This window comes from Aphelocoma coerulescens, chromosome 4, assembly GCF_041296385.1.
Source record: "Aphelocoma coerulescens isolate FSJ_1873_10779 chromosome 4, UR_Acoe_1.0, whole genome shotgun sequence".
Lineage (NCBI taxonomy): Eukaryota > Metazoa > Chordata > Aves > Passeriformes > Corvidae > Aphelocoma > Aphelocoma coerulescens.
The window spans coordinates 43,055,131-43,072,088 of NC_091017.1; the positions used below are offsets into that span (position 1 = coordinate 43,055,131).

The 16,958-nt window shown below is 37.2% G+C and overlaps 2 long non-coding RNA genes across 2 annotated transcripts; one reads left to right on the forward strand and one right to left on the reverse strand.

Moving 5' to 3' along the window:
• Positions 1-7,458: 7,458 nt before the first annotated feature.
• On the reverse strand, positions 7,459-13,293 carry LOC138109045 (uncharacterized). The gene is made up of 3 exons (XR_011150229.1): positions 13,108-13,293; positions 8,275-8,356; positions 7,459-8,086 (listed from the first exon to the last, which is right to left on the reverse strand). It is a non-coding gene; the product is annotated as an uncharacterized lncRNA (long non-coding RNA).
• A 484-nt stretch (positions 13,294-13,777) lies between these two features.
• On the forward strand, positions 13,778-15,806 carry LOC138109046 (uncharacterized). Its single transcript, XR_011150230.1, has 3 exons — positions 13,778-13,812; positions 14,823-14,886; positions 15,325-15,806. It is a non-coding gene; the product is annotated as an uncharacterized lncRNA (long non-coding RNA).
• The last annotated feature ends 1,152 nt before the right edge of the window (positions 15,807-16,958 follow it).

Below are 16,958 nucleotides of genomic sequence, written 5' to 3' on the forward strand. Positions count from 1 at the left end.
CCTTTATATTGGTTAGCTAGCTGCACCTGTTCTTGAGGATCAGTTCTCAAATATTTTGAACAGTTACGCATTCTTATTCACTTCCCTTTCTGCTACTATGAATTGCAATAAAATTCTTGGGATATATATGTTTACCTAAAGCTATGTAACAAATTTTAATGTAACCATGATTGTTATGTTATCTGTCTACAGATTTCTCTGACTTATACACTTTTGCCTCCTTGATTATTTCTTCAGTGTCTTCTTAATTTTAAGTGAACTGTAACAGTGACACTCTTGGGTTTCTTTCCTTATATATTTATCTGCTAAAAATTTGGGAAAAGCACTGTAGCCATGTATTTTCCCATCTTTTGCTATCTCATAGCTTCTTAACTGAAAATTCCTGATAAAAGTTGAGGATTCATTGCCAATATTTATTTTAATATTTCCTCAGATCATATTTAAAGACTTTCAGTTGTCTGCTTTTGGATAGAACAGCAACATTCTAATTTCATATTTTGCAGATCCATATACCTTCATAAAAAAAATAATATAAATGTCTTCATGGTTCACTGCGGAATCTTCAGCAGCAAAACTTGGAGTATTATTAGATTTCAAAGTTATTTTAACTTTTTTTCTCTTACTTTTGAAAAACAATTTCATAAAGGTAATCCAGAGCTCAAACCCTCTCCCTTTTAACTAGGCTGTAGTGTATTATAATTACACACATATATATATGCACACACACAAACACACACACACATATCCATATCTATATCATCTATATCTATATCTATATATCTATCTCTATCTATCTATATCTATCTAAATGTGTACACATTAAGAGCCTGTGTTCTGGGAGGACTGTCAGGGAATTTATGGAAGAGGAGCACTGCCCATCCTTTATTAAACCTATAATTAACACACAAGTGCTTGATTTTCCTGAACATTATGTGTGGCAAATCTGATTAAGTGCTTACTTATCACTCTTCATTGCACACAGATAGTGTCACACAGGGTTTTGGCTGAAGTAAGGACTATGCAAAACACAGCATCTGGGCTCAGGGGGGTGCCACCATCCGGTAGAGGGGGAAGAGAAAAGCATTACACCCTTGCCAGCAGTACAATGGGAAGCTCAGGGAAGGAGAGGAGCTGGCGAGCTCAGATTTGGCAATGGCTGAACACTCTCACTGAAGGGAATCAACATCAGCCGGAAAACAGAATCATCAGTTGCATTAAGAATCAACAGAAGCAGGAGGTGAAGAATGAGGCAGCAGAAGGATTTTGGCAAAAGGAGGCTGCTGGAAGGCTGCAGTACCCCAGTGAACAGTAAAAGGAAGAGGAGGCATGATGAGAACACTGCTCCCTTAACCACTGTCAGTGAGGGTGACTAAACCAACCTACATAAACAAGTGGGGATGAGTGGAAAGAACTCTATAGCTGAACTTCTACAAAAAGCTATTGTGAGACTCAGGTTCTAGCTCTAATGTGGAATTGAACATCCTTTTTTGGTAGGGAATTGAAGCTTTTCAAACATTGTTGGTATGCCGTTGATGGACTAGAAATTGCCAGTGTTAAGAATTACTTGCTGTTGTCAACCAGTAGGCATTACACTGCCTACTGGTGTGCTTTAAACTGTAAAGTACAGGGTTGAAAACTTTTGGCAAAAAATAACTCCCTGTATTTGTTATGAATAATCCTATTTGTATTAGTTGCTAACTTGGGGTGATCAGTAGCACATGCAACAATGTTACCAGATAGACACAAATCATAGAAACAGAATCCTGTGTGTTGGAAGAGACCTCTGGAGGTCTTCCAGTTTCAAGTTCCGGTTCAAATAAAGTCAAGTTGAAAGAGGTTGCTCCATCCTCAGTCTGAGGATGGAGATTTTACAGCCTTTCTAGGCAATTTTCTACAGTATTTCCCCAGAATAAAAAAAATCTCACTGCCCCCACAGTTAACCTATATTTCTCCATTCTTTCTCTTTCTGCAAAAATTTATTTATTATTTATTTATTAATAAATTAATAAATTTATTAATTTATTTATTAGTTAATAAATTAAAAGTAATATCTGTTTTTCACCAAATTACAGCTGCAGTATTTTTTGTTCATTTACTGAAACTGACACCCCATCCAGAATGAAAATAGAGCAAAATGTGTCCAATTCCACATTTGGAGATGCCTGAGACATCTGCTGGCAATCTTCACTAAGCCATGTGCCAGAAGGTGCCACTCTTCTGGCAGAGGTGCGAATCCAGTTGCCTCAGGCACTTTGAAATTCAGGAGATGAACAGTGTTGCACCTTGATTCCCTAAGGACACTGATCCAATATGCAACAACATACAAAAAGGAATATATTTGAAATTGCCTGATTAGGCAGAAAAAGGCCACCTTTTTCTGAACAGCCTTATGCAGGGATTCCAAACCAGCCCCACACAGCCACCCTCTTGGCAACTGTGAACAGGCACAAGTACACAGAGGTCTTGTGTGCATATGTTATTTTGTTTTGCTGGACAATAGATTGCCACTGTCAGTTGACTGTCACTTAACATCAATCAACTCATTAGAAGCTCTTGACTTTCTCATCCAAGCTACTCACAAGGTCTGGTAAAAGAATGCAGACAGTCCTGGGCTTTCATTCCCCCTCAGGAAACTGGAATAGGATCTAGGGCATATTGTGCTGGTGAGGTGGTGAAGGCTAGAAGCAAGATTTAGATGAAGGCATGATTTGGGTTATCCCTGCAATCATGAATGACAGCATTGAGGAGGAAGGAAATAGTACGAGATTAGGCTGTTACTGTGAAAGAGGAGGACTAGCACCATGTATACAAACGCCATGGCAAACTGCATTTGGGCACAACTCATCCAAAAAGTGGGGAAAAGGGGGAAATGGGAATAAAGGATGCATGGAGTTTTCCTAGTCACCAGGCCGTTTGTACATCTTACCACAGTGTAATGCATTTACCTTGGGCTAATTTTTGAATGTAGTCAAGAGCGTACCTAAGAATATGAGTATCACAGGCCTAGGCAGGATGCTATAAATTGCTACAGCACATACCTGACAAGGTACAGCCCATTTCTGGCATTTTTCTGTTGCAGATGGATTTTTAAAATCTTTTTAATTTTAGTTAAGTAAAAAAAAAGTATAATCTCGAGATTGCAAAGCACAGCTTCAAGCCAACTCATTTTCTTCCCCAACCCCTGAGAAGGTTTCTACAAACCACACAAATTTCTAAGAGATTTCCAAAACTACTACAACCTCCACAGGAGGCTTCCCTGTATTCTATAATTCAAAGGCTCTCTCCAACCTTAAAATAGACAAGTCCTTGAAAAGCAGTCAATATATTATCATTCAGGTCCTAATCAGGTTCCACGACCTGTTATTACTCTAACCATTTTCTGGAATCTTATCCAGGACACAGACTTCCAAAAGAACTGTTATAAGACATGGGTTGGTGCAAACTTCATGGGAAAGGTAGGATTCCATAGCTTTCTCTTTCTTATGATAAGGGAACCTGCTGTGCCAAGCCAAATGCCAATGCCTAATGCATACACAGGGAAAATAGGGAAACAGTGGAAAAAGATGTCATCCCATCTTGGATAAATCCACCAATTACTTTTTGGACTCCTTTTCCTCAGCAGTGGGATCTTGTGCTGTAAAAGCAGTCCAAGTAAAATTGATCTGAGGTTAACCTTGCTGACTCACAATCATGTTGAAGAATAGGCTTCATTTGAGACACAATATATTGTTCTCACTGAAATACCCATGGGAATCCACTTATTTTCTATTGCTCCGTTTTAATTTCTCAGGTGCAAACGATCAATTTCATATCAGGACAGAATGGTCCGTCTGTTATCTGCTTCACTCCCCCGATATTTGATATCAGAACCTAAACTCAACCTTTAATAGGAAAGAGTGAATAATAGAATTAATTAGACTTTATTGCTATTGTAAACTGTCCTGTGGTGCACAAACTATTCTTTTATTACTTTCTTGATTACAACAAAATTGTACTTGCCTGCTGTATCAAAGTTAATGACCCAAGAGTATGAATGGAGTTGCTAGCAGCTAATAAAAGTGCTATTAAGGAAGGTATGCAATTAAATAGCTTCAATTAATGTGTTTATGTCTTCCTGATAAAAAAAAAGGTATTCTGCCATCTACAATAAACTTTCATCATGAGAACAATTGCAGAAGTTGTATAACGATGCATCTTTTTAAGTAATAGAATTGGCCAGTACAGACCATGATTCAGAAGACCAAGAGCAATACTTTCAAAATCAGATGTATAAGACAGAGCAATGGTACAGAGGCCTGAAAAAATATGAGTACTAGCTACTAGAACCACACTATGGAACCAAGCTTGAACATGCAATTTATAAGGAACTTCAGAATAGAATACTGAAAAAGATGTTTATGGGCTTAAAAACCAATGAAAAGTATGCGATGAATCGTAGAATTCGTAGAATTGCAGGGAAGGGAATATAAAAACAAATGCAACATATAAATCTATAAGGCCTGACCTAAACATATAGTGCAGCTTACAACTGGATACTCCAGTCCTGGGGTGACTGTATGACACTGTATTCCCTATCATCTGCCCTATGCCAGGCATGAGTTCTGTGCCTTTAAAGCTACCTAAGTGAGAGGGGGGGAAGCCTGTGGAATTCTTTCGGTGGCCTGTGCTCAAAAACAGAGATAACTTGCTTGCTCTCACTGTGGCAGAGCCAAGGAAGCACCTTCTTGCTTTTCCTGGCTCTTGGCTTCTTTCCTCAGGAGAGACAGAGTTAAGAGCCTTTGTTTTTGGCTAGCCTGCTAGCTGAGGCAAGAACTTTTCTGGGGACTTTGGATTTTCTTCTTCTTCTCTTGGAACTGTTTGCTCTGGTCTGGGATACCATCACCAGGAGGCAGTACACCACGGCCCAGAGGAGCATACCCTGCACCCCAGCTCTGGAGGGAGAGAGCCACACCCACAGAAAGGACTTTGAATCTTCTCAGATCTTCTTCACTGCAAGAAGTTTTATTATTTAACAGTATTCATTCTTTTTTTTGGTGCCTGCATGCACCCTGATTGTTAAATAAATAGTTTTTTTTCCCTTTCCTCCAAGGAATTTCTTTCCAAACCTTGTGGGGTAGGGGCTGCTGAAATCTGCCTTCTATTAGAGGATACATTCATTTTGGACATTTCCTCCAATTTGTCTCAAACCAAGACAAATATGTCCCTAGCAACCAGATAAAAGAATAAAACCTATAGAAATGTCATCATAAAGAGACAATGTGTAACTAATAGATGCAGGAAGAATAGATCAAGAGTCACTGGTTTTGGATCCACAGCCTGTAACTTTTTGTCACGTGATGGGTTACCAGCACATGTACCAGTCACTAAACTTCCTGCCTGGTGTATTATCCTAATGCAAAATAGTGACTCTGGTGTTGTAAGGATGTAAAGAGCACAGTTGCCTGTCTCAGATGCTGTTAAGGCCACAGAAAACTTTGCCATGAGATAAGCCCAGCATAGCGAGACAGGATGGCAATAACTCAAGCCTGGAATAGGTGAGATCTGGCTAAAACATCCCAGATAATGCATCCAGACAAAAATTCCCACTGTGGCAAACTGCATAATGAAGTAACTGCTTGCATGCACATCACCAGTCAAACAAAGACCACTCCAAGTTATGGGATGGATGGCATCTGCAACCACCAACCACAACAAAAGGCCCCTGAATATGCCTCTGTGGACACCTGGAACTTGGACTATAGTTTAAACCACCACAGCAGGCACTTGAGATAAGATAAATGTGGTACTGGCTGTTACCTCAGACCTAAGGAGAGGGTAACAGAGCTGGGGGAGAAGAATGTATGGGCTAATGGACACAAAGAATGCAGAATTTATGGGCCACAAAGAATGTGGAATTTATGGGCAACAAGGAAAGCCAACTCAGCAGCAGTGTTGAAACCAGCTCTGTCTGCATAAAAGGTAATTCCACCTGGGGGAGATCACAACCTATCAACCCAAGGCAAGAAACCCACTGATTCCAAAGAAGAGAAAGGCTGAGCCTGGGACTAATTAGCATTGGAAGCAAGGGAATCATTTAACCAATGGAATAAGAGAACTGTATAGCCAATGACGATTAATTCCTCTTTTTGCTAAAATGTATAAAGAGTGACCATCGCTGAGAAACCTGAGGTGAAGAAGAGCCTCTGGATCCACAGGTAAAGATTATCTTCTCCTAAATCTCTCTGTCTACCCCCCGCCCAATCCACCTCCCCATCTCTCCTTTTTTTTTTATTTCTGTCTCTCTACATCACAATTTACTTTTAAATAAAATCTGTACTATTGACTTCAGCATATGATCCTGTTTGCATTTTAATTCAGGCAGAGACATCTCGGAATAATCAGATCTTAACAGATGTCAAGTGGAGTTTTGCTGATGAATCAGTTTGACACCAAAAGAGGTGTAAATGTTCTTTGTGACCTATCAAGACCCTCGGGGGAAGTTTTTAGTGGCTCAGCTGAACACAGAGCGCCTCAGCTCAACATCTGACCACCTACAAAACGACCTTTGAAGGAAGTAGAGGACTTGAGGAAACTTCAGCTTATGTATTCCTCTAGAAACCAGCAGGGTAACATTGTGAGAGTGAGCGTAATGACACTAGTCATGGGGATCACATTTGCATTGTGATCCAACTGTATGTTGTAACTGTTGTGACTAAGTTGTGATTGTGTGAGAAATTACCCAACCATGCTGCTAAATGTAAATCCTGTGTAGAGTCAAGTACCTTCAAAAATGTAAGCTTGGTATGAAAACATCAAACCCTTCCTGTGTGGAATATTTAAAAGATATGTTCAGAAAGTATTGGGCTGTGAAATAACCTGTCACAGTTATGCATAATTAATCTAAACTGGAAACTTTTGTGTTCAATTTGCTAACAGGTAAACGCATGCAAGTCTCCTCTTGATTTGATTTTGGCCCATTCCTCTTGATTTAAGCCATCATATGCAGTATTTCTTCAATTTCTAATTGTGTGTAATGCAACACACAGTTAAATTAACATGGGTGATTAGTACTCTGGTTCTAAACCCGTGAACTTTCTATTTCCTGTAGCTCTTAATCAAGCTATTGCTTAACTTCCTCCTGAACAACAAAAGCTTTTAAAATCTCTTTCAGAAGAACAAGTGAGTGAGTTCTGAAAGAACTGTTGTCTCTGCTGTACTGAGGGCATGTCAAACTAAACAAAATCTTCTAGTAAAAAAACTCATTAATACCCTGAAGATGTAAACTCTCTTATTCTAATTATATTTAGTTCATAATTTCTCCAGATCTGATTTACATGTATTATATTTTTTTTCATTTAATTTTCATTTATACAGTGCTGCAACAACCATTCTTATTTGGATTCAGGATAACAAGATGAGGTTTTTATAAACCCCCATATTTTTCCATAATTATAAAACTAAAATGTTGACACTTAAATGAAGGATAGCAAAACATTAGACAAATGAAGCATCAATTTGATAATTTTAAATCAAACAAAGGGAAAAATATTGAATTGAACCCTCTCAGGACCACTGCTAAACAGCCCTTAGGATTATACTCTTCAAGTTATTAAAAGCAGCCTACATTTTATCCAACAACACTCAGTGGAAAGCTATTCATGTGCTTTCATGAATATTTTATTTGAATCCCTGATTTGTAAGATGAAACTTCTCTTCCATAGACTAGACTTCATGCAGAAGTACAAACTATAAACTGTCTTGTAAAAGCAAACTTCTTGATATGAAACATTGTTTTATCCCCACCTGGTGGAAATTTTCTGCATATATTACTACTTAGTTGAAAACTAAATTCATGGGTATGATTTGAATGATTCTAGTAATGTAGCTGCAGTAGGTAATGTATCCATAGAGATCCTCTTGCATCCACCTTGTCATGGAGTTTATAGCTCCAAAATTAGGCGTTCAATTAGGTAAGCCTGAGCTGAATCTGTTTATAAGAAACCCCATGAAGGAGGACGTGAGGGGAAGAGAGGAGATCACAGTATCAGAGCAAGTAAGAATTCACATTCAGGTTTTGTTCCAAAGACTGCTGATTCCAAACTTAAATCTGAAACACAGATAGTGAGAGATAAACTAAGATGAATTGATGTTGTAGGATACAATTATATTTCTGAGCATTAATTCCATACATGCTAAAAACAATCCACTGAAGCATTGAATAATACATTTATACAAAAATAAACTGGGAACATGGACAAATAATATAAATTAAAAAATTAAAATCTTAATTCTTACCTTGATCTGGAGCTGAGACTCACAGTGCAATGCTTCTTTAGGTGGCAGCTCCACTGTAAAATCCTCTTCTCCCTGTTCTCTTCTGGAAGAGAAAATAAAATATCTTCTTGTACTTACTAGTCTGGAAAAATGCAGAAATGAAGAACTAAAATGATCCCTGGCATCACGGCATTTGGTTCTCTGCTAGTATTAAAAATAGCATAGAATAATTTCAAAGTCACAGTTAAGATCTGTTTAAAAAATATTTTTTTCCCGCTATTTTCCCATTAGAAGGTTGCTTCAGAAAAGCTTCACATTAAAGGTTAGGAGTCTTTTTTTTCTAATTTCCAGCCTAAACTCAACCTGTTTAATTTTTACTTATTTATTTTTTTACTAGTGTTAGCTAATTGACTGAATAATTATTTGCCCTTCCCTAGTGTTCATTGCCATTCAAGTTTTCTGTTAGAGGCAAGATCCAAAACCCCTCAGCCCTGGTTTTCTTGTCAGAGTATGTCAGTGCCTTCATGGCCTCTTTTCCATTTACCTGGTCATCTTTGGAATATTTCCTTACATTTTTTTGCTAGCATCAACTCCTTTGAACTACACAAAGTCCCCTCACACAGCGTCTCAGCTAGGACTTTACACAAGGCAGTGCTATTATCATATTGAAGCATTTATTCTTAGTCAGCACAACAACAGAATCACAGTTCTGGAGGAGCTCTGTCCACTCTGCCTGTGTTCTGTATGTTCAGAAAAAAATAATTTTTCTCTCTTGAATTCTTTTTCTTGAATTTTTGTGTTTCCTTCATTCTGTTGGTAAAACTTTTTTTTTTTTTTTGATGTGGGACAGAAGAGAAACAATCAGCAGTAAAATGAGAGAAGGACATTTCACATTAATATATAGCTAAAAGATATTGTATTTAAAATGGTATTCTTCCTAACTTTCTTTAGTGATGTTTCAAATCCAATATATATATAAATATGGTATTGCTTATTTACAAGTCCACAAAAGAGGGGAAATTTTATTACTCAGTTTAAAAAAAAAAAAAACCAAAACAAAACCAACATAGACTGAAACAGTAGTCTTAATATTTTTGTAGTCAGTATGTTTCTTTCTGCTATTTTTTGCTAGCTATTTTTTATTTCACGTTACAGCAAATAAAAAAAAGTAAAACGTTAAGGTTTTTCTGAGTTTAGTGAGAGACAGAGTTTTGCTTCTTGTATAAAGCCTTCCAGTAGATTTTAAATCTCCTGCTTCAAGCTGTATCTTAATGAAAGAATGTCAAGCGTTTCAAAAGCCCAGAACACAAGCTACTGACACCATAAATGTTAACAAAAGGAAGATTACATAAACACATAAATAGAACAAGGCAAGGGACCATTATCTCAATATGAGTTCAAGTGGTACAGACTGGCCACATCTGTGCTGCACAGCTCTGGGCTGTGCCTCTCCTCCAGCCTGGATATGGTGGCTTTACAGATATAGCATAATTGTTATTTTTTTAGGTATTTAAACTTCAGAGTGAAAGACATAAAATGAAGGCCATATTGTAATCCATCAGAATATTCTTACATGGGAAATTGAGGATGAGTGTTATAGATTTTATAAGAAACTATGAAGAAATAACAGCAGCAGACTTCCTAATGGACTGGTCAGGGACTTCCTAAAATTTTTTCTTTATTTTAACAGACAAAACCTAGCGCAGTCTCATCCATTTTGCCTAGTGCACCATCCCAGAAAAACAAGCATTGGAATTGTCTGAAAATATATGAGTTAACAAACTGAATCAGCAGTTAAAAAATATAAACAACCAGACATTGGGTGCTTAAGTTCACCTTTCACCTTGCAGAATCCAATCTTAAGGGCAAAACACATAAACTGGCTTCCTATGGGACACTGTAGTTATATTTTCAGGTATGGAAAGTGAGTACTTCATTGGTGCACTTCTATGAGCTTGACAAATCATCAGAGTTGGATGCAGGGATGGTGGCAGAAGACAGAAAAAGCTTTGGGCTTAGGTTTATAATGCTTCTCTGATGCATCATAATATCAGTGATCTTTATTTTTTTTAGCATTATGTGACAGTGAACACCTAGGTTTCATTTTCTCTTTTTTTTCAATAAACTTTTAAAAGCATATTTTATATGCCCAAATTCTTCAGAAAATCTGAAAGAAGCTCTGACCACATGTAATCATCAGCACCAGTGATCTGGAGGTATTCCTATTCAACTCTTTTCTGTTTTACAGATTTAAACAGTAACCTCTGGCTTTTTATTCTTCAGTTACAAATTTTTCATTCACCCTACAAGACATCTGCTGCCTTTTGATATCCTGATAGGGAGAGGGAGGAATTCCTGCTTTCATCTCTTTGCTGAGGAAGTATGCTGTCTTCACTCTGGCTAAAGCAAGATTCTGACAGCTGTCTTTATTTCTTTTTTTTAGTAGCACAGCTATGTTTTTATGTGGGTATGTAAGCAAGAGATTTTGGGAGTGGCAGCTACGTAAGCATATGTAGAGCAGAGACCTAAATAGACCTCCAGCTGACATTCTGGCATAGCATCTTATCCCACACTTGTTTTTATACCCTTTGAGTATTTGCACAAGAAAAAGGACAACACACATTGTCTATTATTGTCATTTTTATATGACTGTTAAATTAATCTGAAGGTTTGGTCATTAGGGTTTGGTATTATTTTTCAATCTCACAAAAAATCCCCATACTTGCTTAGAAACTGCATCAGATACTAAATATTTTATCCTTGTTTACAAAGTACAGCATTACAGAACTTACAAATTCCTGTCATTCTGTGGGACAACAGCAGGTGGCAGCAACACAACTTTCCAAAAACATGGCAGAGAAGTCCCGTCAGATGTTTGATATCCTTTTGCTACTTGCTATAATTCTGATGTCACAAATAAATTCAGAAGAAAATACTTCTATTTCATTCTCTTTTCTGGTCTCATGGGATCTTCTTCCTCAGTCTCAATGACTGAGTCACTGCAAAGTTATGTACTTATGGAGGAAGATCTTTCATCTTTCTTTTCACTCTGTATTTCAACCTAATTATAGGTGTTCTCTGATGTCTGACTGTCAAGAGGTGTTCTATATATATGTCTCTTAACTGCTGAATTTTTTTATTTCTTATTCTTTTTATTATTATTTAAAAGTCCTGCTGAGTTTGTAAGTTCTCCACACTACTTTCTCTCTGGACTCATGTCCGTGATCTCCAAATACAGCTAAATAGACTTATTTCTCTCACACTACTATATATTTTTGAGTGTTGTTTGTTTTTTGGGGTTTTTTTTAATTCTTTCTTGCTCATTCAGATCTGTGCTCTAGTCTCGTATCAGGTTGGAAATTATCTCCATGCCTCAGTGGTTTTCCTATCCTGTCCAGTGCTTGAGGTATGACCCATCCCAGCTCTGTTTCCACTCTCAGGGCTCCCTGCTACATGACACCGTTTTCTGATTCACTCCCTTTGCTGCTTTTACCCTGTCACCAATTTTTCTTGTCATGTCTTTCTCCTATCGCATCCTCTTTGCCTCACTAGCAGTACCCATTTGTTCATTTTCCCAATACCTGCTTTGCATGTCCATCCACTCCATTGCCTGCACCAGTTCATTGGAACAGTCTGCTCTCCTCTCTCAGCCCTGGCTCCGAGACAGGCACACACAGACTGCCAGAATGATTAACAGCATTTTGTGTAGCACACGTGGTTGTGTGGCAGTTAAGGAGAGACACTGTCACCACAAGCACAAGTACTGATATGTGGAAAATGTAGTGCACCAAATAAAATTATCAGATAAGTATATTATAAAACTATGTGCTGACAGTTCCTTTCCCTGTGTTTAGTGTCAGAAGCCAAGTTCCAGGACTCTTTCCAGACTGCAGATACTGCATGAATGAGATATGTGCAGGAAGATACTTCACACATTTGGAGGATGAGAGAGGGGAACAGCGAAGTCAGTCTTTGACAGGTAACATGCTTTTAAACCCTGCCAATGTTTCCACTTGAGTCAGAAATTTTACTACAGATATTCTGTCTTTGAATTTGCCTAGTCACTTCTTCTGGTGCCTTATTCTGGACTTAGATATTAACTGACTGTGCAGCCAGTTATGAACCACTTTTAAGAGAAAAAGAAGTGATAAATACATATTTATGAAAAAGGAGGTTCTTGTTTTGGGGGATAAAAGTTTTTCTGAGGAAGCTCTCCAATTAATCTTAATAATTGGTTAAATCAAACAAGAAGACAACATGTATTTACGCCAGGTACTGTCATGCAGACGAGGTCTGTAGGCAAGTAAACTTGCATCTGTAAAGTAAGTAAACATCTCCTAAAATTAAGCAGTGGCCAAGGCACATTTCCCAGACTTAAATATATCAAGAACAAATTTAGCAAGAATGCTATTTAGCTTGGAATTTCCTTCCTGGGAATGGGACTATACATTGTTAAACTGAATTAAGACAGAATTAAGAAAGTTACATGTTTGGTAAAGCAGTATTTAGTTCAATTTTTTATTTTTAAGGCTTTGCTCCTCTTGCCAAAATCTTGTTTTGATAATGACTTAATTCCTGATAAGACTCCCTATCTTTGGAAAAACAAAAGACAACAACAACAACAACAAAACACAAAACAACAAAACAAAACCACAACACAGCTGAATTGAATTAGTGTTTTTTAAAAAATATTTTCCATTTTTGTCACCTTTAGGAAGGCACCAGAAAGTGGAGTTGCAAGGTTCTGCTCTGCCCTAATAATACCTGTTTTCCTTATTAAATCATATCTGTATTTTAATTACCTGTTAAGAAGAAAAGCCATATCAAGAGAAGAGCTACACATGATGTATGTACCTGTTCCTCCAGCTGGGATCCAGAAGACCTACAGGATTTGACTGTGTTGTCTTCTTGCCAAGGAACAAGGCTGGAGGGTTGAGCCAGAGACAGCAGCACAGGACTGGCTCTAAAGTCTACCCTATGCTGAGAAGCCCCAGCTAAATCACTGGAGATTAAAAGATGTAAGGCTCACCTAAGTTTAGTAATTTGGTGGCATTTTGCATTTTTCAGGGTGCTTGATACCCTTGACAGGGCCAGCAGGTGCGAGATGTCATGTTTGACACCCCTTCTGGAGTAGTAGGTGAAGACCAGCAGAGATATATCCTAAGGCCTCTAAAATTGCCATAAATATCATCTGGTCTATCCCCCTCCATGTTCTGGGCTATAGCAACAACACAGCTTATTTTTGGATAGCAGCTTGGCTAGCTAGACATAAGGCAGCTTAACATGCAACTTTCATTATCTGCAGAGGTAATGCCACTGACCACGGTCATCACCAAGATGAGTTGTCTCAGGATCCCATGCCTTTTGAACCAAGGACAGCTCTGCTCCACAGGAATTCAGAGCTATGTTTGTTGCTTTAACGCCAAACAAGGCTTAGATACAGCTGGAAGCTGTTGCTACTTAGTTTTACCACTCATTAGTTTAATTAAAAATATGTTTGTTCTAGAAAGTGACAAGTACTTCTAACAGGCTAGCATCCGTGTTTTCCCACCAGGAAAGGTAAGTGATCATCATAAATAGCATTTTTATAAATTTTACCTGTAATATGCAAAAAAAAATCGCTGTACTACAAAAATAAGTGTCATTTGAAGTGGGGGCTGGTGGTGTGGTGATTTAAACTACCATCTTGCAACGATAATTATGTACAAATGCCACTTCTAAAGTAGGTTGAAAAACCTACTTAAGATTAAAAAAATCACTTTAGAATAATGAGCAATGCCAAGAAGTCAGGTTCCCTACTGAAATCCTCCCTGTTAATTCACTCCCATTTGCAACTGATAATTAAGGGCTGAATCTATTTATATATATATATATATATAAAGACAGAGTGGTTAAATGTTTTTGAGCTATGCTACAGAATAATTTCTAAACCTACAGAAGTAGAAAAGAAACAGATTTGTCTTCTGAAAGCAATTATTTAAAATCAGACCCTCTCAAAGCGATTTATTAGCCACATTCTTCTGTTTTACATAGTTTTACCACCAGATGTCAGTACTCTACACATCCATGTCTGAGATTGAGCATATCGTCATCCCTTTTACCGTTTTCCTCACTGACTTTAAAAGCTATAAAATAATACTTTACGTGGATAATCTCCTTGTGTTGTGTTTTGGGGGGCGGTTGTGGTTGTGTTTATATGCAAAGATACTTTTATTTAATGAGGAATAAGCAAGAAAATCAACATGCTCTCAATTTATCCACAATTGTGTCTACGAATAGAACACTCAGCTCTGTCATACAGGCACCAGAAAAATTTTTTTTTTCTTCCTTCAGGACTTTCACTGATGTTTAATTAAATTATATTAAAAAGGTGTGATTATTCCCACAGAGGGCCTGATCATCAAGAAACAAACTTGAACGCCAAAGTTTCATAGAAAGATTGCAGCTATTTATAGCATATCTTGGCATGCAGTTGAGGACAGAAAAATATGTAAAATATTCAATTTCAGTTTCAATATTACAGCACTTGTACTTGATTCCACCTTTTTTTTATTAATCTAATTATTTAGGTAAAAGAAGGATTTGCTTTGAGCTTAAGGAATTTTGAAACTTATAATACTTCAAAAGGAAAGGGTAAGTACATTAAGTTATTTTAGTTCAATTTCTCAGTCTGAACAAATTCCTAGAAAGAAATAGAGCTGAAATGATTGCATTTTCAAAAGTTCATATGGAAAAAATATTTTAAAATAATCAAGAACTATTTAAAATTACAAAGAAGTTCAACATCAAAAAAATTAAATGCTATTGAAAAATTCTCTCATTTACTACACAGAAGAAATTAAGTTAGGCCACCTGTAAGTATATGAAGTCAGGACTGCAAGTGCAAAAATAAAAACACAGAATAAGTAATAATAATATCCAAAATATTTATCAAATTGTAATTTAGCACTATATTGCCCCTGCCTAGCATCAGCCCAAAAAGTCAGTAGCCAAAACAATGCTGGATCAAACACAGATTTGTTTCCATTCAGTTTTCAGTTTCTACAATTTTTTTGTCTATTTTCTTTCCAGTTGGATTAAAGAAAACAGAACAATAGAACTATTAGAAGGACTATGACCCTAGAAAGAGGTGCAGTCTTCTCAGTTAGCCTCCTGGGAAAACCTGTGACACAGAGTTCAACTCTAATCTTCTGGAACATAGTCAAATTGTCTGCATGTCTGTTCATAAATACCTGTTTGACAGATCTGGCCCATATACTAGTCCAGGAACTGAGTGGATTTTGTTCTCAAGAATTTAATCTAGTTAAAGAGATTAACGCAGATAACAAACTCTTACTGCTCCCCATGGCACACAGGGAAGCCTTTGGTAAGAAGAGAGGACTTTCACAGTTCAATGGCTCCTTCAATGCACGTGGTCTTCTATTATATTTTGATAGAGTTATATACAAATGGATATATGAATCTGTGTATTTGTGGTCAAAGTGCAAAAATTTCACATTGTACATTAATTACCAAGACATTTCTGAGTACTCTTAGTTGGTCTTGTATTTTAAAAAAGGACATTCTTTTAATCTCTTCTAATAACAAACTTTTTTCCTTAGGTTTATCACTTCCTACAGTTCACTTAATTATATCACATAAATTCTCATATGAACCCACATTATTACTTTTACTATTTTTTTTATTGTGAACTTATTGGATTTGGGTTTTTTTTTTTAATCAGCTTCTTTGAACACTCTTCCCAATTTAGGAAAATACTATTTTGTCTAATATCACTCTTTACTATTTGGTTTGATCTTAAAGAAGAACAACAATAAATCTTGAATATCAGTTGAAACGTATTGCATAGCACAAATTTGCCTAGGATTTATGGTAACATAATATGTATAAATATTCCCCCACTTCCTGGTTTTCCCTTTACATTAGGAATATTGAAGGATGATAGAAATTTCTTTAAGGAGCTCAGGTTTTTCTCCTTAGTTTACATATTCTCCATAGTTCTTCTTCACAGGGTGGCTCACATTTGGATAATGAGGCTGAGAATGTGCCAGGAGGAGCATGATAAGTAACCATGTCAGGGGCTTAGCTGGGCACAGCATCACATTTATCTGAGCCAGGTAAAATTAATCCTAATGCCAGTCTCAGCCACTTGCAGCTGGAGCAAAGCAGACCTGCAGAGATAAAGGGGGAAACCAGGCCCAGCAGCAGCTTGCCCAAAGGCAGTGTTTGTGGGTGAAGGGAACACCAGGAAAAGGGTTAGGAGAAAGCAAGCATGAAGACACAGCACCTGTGGATACACTCTGGAAGCTGTGCAGTGAAATAAAGAATAGTACTGAGCTTGCTAAAGAAAGACAAGGAAAAATATCTGCTCATGCATGTATTTCCATGTGTTAAATGCTGAGACTAGTCCTATTAGGCTTAGCATTTCTGTCAGAATGTTTGGAAGATATGTAGGTGAAAAAAAAACCACTCTGAAGCCCAGAGGCCCGCTATTATCAGAAAGAAAAACAAGCTGAATGGGCTCATGAAGAAAAGACAAAGCTGCTATTATCTCCTTAGATGATCTTATCATTTGCAAAGTATCTGATAACTGTGGTAGAGTAAAATTAATGCCATTTCTTGTGTGAAAAATTTCACCTAATCATTGAATTTACTATTTTTCTTTAAGGCTGCCATTAATATTACTGTAGCATGGAGGTTAATTA